We start from the raw sequence: 2697 nt of genomic DNA on the forward strand, positions 1-2697 counted from the left end.
CCGGCTTTTAAGTGATTATTCCTGGTTTAGATGCAAGGAGAATCAGATGTAATGTTTTATATTCTTTAGGGAGATCATGGATTTTAGTGAGCCTGTGCAATCTTCCCTGATACAAATTTCCTGCTTGATAGTTGGACCTATGTTTTATTTATTGTTTATCTGCCTGGCCACAAGGTATTTTTTAGTCTTGTATCTATTGAAGAAAATCAGCATCCATCAAATGTCTAAGCCAGTTTATTAAATTTACAATCCTGACTACCACTTTGGAAAATTATACAGTATCTTAGTGCAATTGGTACTAACTGGTAATCAGAGAGCCCTTTTAATTAGCTCTAAGTATGGCTTTTCATAGCATATTACTCCTGTAACCGAGGTCATTTAAACTGTAATTTCTTGAGCAGCATAAATCAGGAGCATACATTTGAAAAAGAAAAACAAGCTGAATCTATAATCAAAAGTAACATTCAGCTGTTACTGTTGGCTTCTTATCCATTAATTAAGGGAGGTTTTCTGTCGGATTATAACACAAGTCAGTTTTTCTAGATGGTTCATTAAAGGCCAGATTTTATTACATATTACATGCTTTATGCTTTTCACACAAACTTATTATATTGCTCAGAGAAGGTGATCTTTTAAAGCACGTTAGACTAATGTTCCTGAAACTCCATCTAATGTAAGTTTTATTGAATTGCTGTAACTAAAAAGGTCACCTAATGATTTGTTCAGATAATGGATTTAGTGAAAGGAAAACAAAATGAATGGGTTATTGTAGTAACTCTGACCTTGAGATACATTTGTAGTTACTGAGATTTATGAATTTAGCTACAAATGAAGAAACTAAAAAATATTTGTAATACTACTGCCGGTTCTTAACAGTGGGTGTAATGCAAAGCAAATGAAAAAGATATTTGTTCCAATCTTGTGGTGAGGTGTATTACATGCAGTAATAGCTAATACCCTGGAGCAGCTCCGCAACATATTTTTTTTAAGGTCACTATAGAAACTTGCCATAAATTTACATCTCATAAAGTAGCTTTTTGTTCAGAGAACTGGTCCTGACTTTCACTCGCTTGCTTTTGCTGTCTCCATATTTTCTTTCTCTGTAAAACTGAGGACAATTGTACATCTCCACCAAGCACATGTGAGCAGATACACAATCATATCTAAAGATTGTAAAGTGCTCAAATGCTACAACAATGAGAACACAAAGAACAAGTGACTTGCTCTGCTTCAATGTGAAATGGGTGAGTTGCTTAATGCCCTCATTGTCCCTTCTTCCAAAATGTAGATAAGACATCTCAGTTTTGTCTTGCGTATCTAGATAAAGGCTCTTTAGCAAGAGCAGCTTTGTACCATCTGTGGTAGAAAATGAAACATAGGACATCACCGTTCTCAAAAGTGGCCCCTAGGCTCTATTAATGAATACGGTGAATAATCAATGAGTAAACATGTCAATATTATCAGAATATAGGCTACTGACTTTACATAAGTAAAGGAGATTATTTTAAAGGAATCTTTTTGTTTTCCTAAACCTGAATGAGAGGGTATGGTAGAGAGTACAGAGAGATAAGAAAGACATCCCACTGGTTCTGCTAGTAATGTTTCAGGAATCTCATAAGAATTCTCCGCTGTGTGGCTTTTCTATAGGAACGTTTGTTATCAGCAGCTTTTGTTTTTTCAAGAGTGGCATTACAAAGGAGAAATTTTGAACATCTCTGGAGAAAAAGAAACAACAACCAGTAATAATTTTAAGAATTAAAAAGGAAAATCATCAACATTTCCACAGTCCCATTTTTACCGTGTTTATGAAACCGGGGACAGGAAAGTTACTTACAGTCTTCACACTAAACTTTTCCTTGATTGGCAATGCAATGTACTCGAGATGTGTAAAAGGAAACAATGGATAGAAGATGATGCTGCACAAGGTAGAATTGGAATTTAGTTGTACACATTTACAAGTGACTGCCATAGGGCACTAAAAAAAAAAAAATATTGTCGAGATAGGTGGTAAATTCTCTCCATCTCACTGTTTTTAAATCAAGAATGGATGCCTTTCTGGTATAATGATTTTGCTAAACACAATTAATGGGGCTCCATGCAAGCTTACTGGGTAAAACTGTGGCATTTAGACATCATGGTTTAATGGTCTCTTTCAGACTTAAAAATTATGAATCCTTTAGGACAGTCACTTATTGTCTAAATATTCCCTTGAAAGACAAGGTGTGAAAGAGATACATTATTATGCCAGTGCATTGATCAGGTAGGGCCCATTTTCAGAGAGAGGACACCTAATCAGTGATGTTGAACACATTTCATAGCTTACTTTTTAAACACACAAAACTGGCTTTAACCTTGAAATAGAAAATATTTTTTTTTGCCCATTTTTTGTTAACCAGGAAGTAATAATTAAAGATCCAGAGATAACGGGGAGGCTTATCAATTACAACAGCTAGGGAGAAAACAATAGTTGAGTGTAGTTATGGAGCTACCCAAAGACTTAATTCTTAAAACTGCAACACTAAAGATGATTGGCAAAAGCTGCCTGGCTTTCTCCTGGGTTTTTCAACTTCAAACAGCTGTTTGGCAGTTGGGTACCTCTAGCATAAATTCACAATACACCTGCGCTTTTCCCGCTGAAAGCACTCGCTGCCTTGACTTGGATCCTATAATGGGGGGAACTGTGTGGAGCTCACTGCA

Source organism: Fulmarus glacialis, unplaced genomic scaffold (assembly GCF_000690835.1).
Source record: "Fulmarus glacialis isolate BGI_N327 unplaced genomic scaffold, ASM69083v1 scaffold3220, whole genome shotgun sequence".
Classification (NCBI taxonomy): domain Eukaryota; kingdom Metazoa; phylum Chordata; class Aves; order Procellariiformes; family Procellariidae; genus Fulmarus; species Fulmarus glacialis.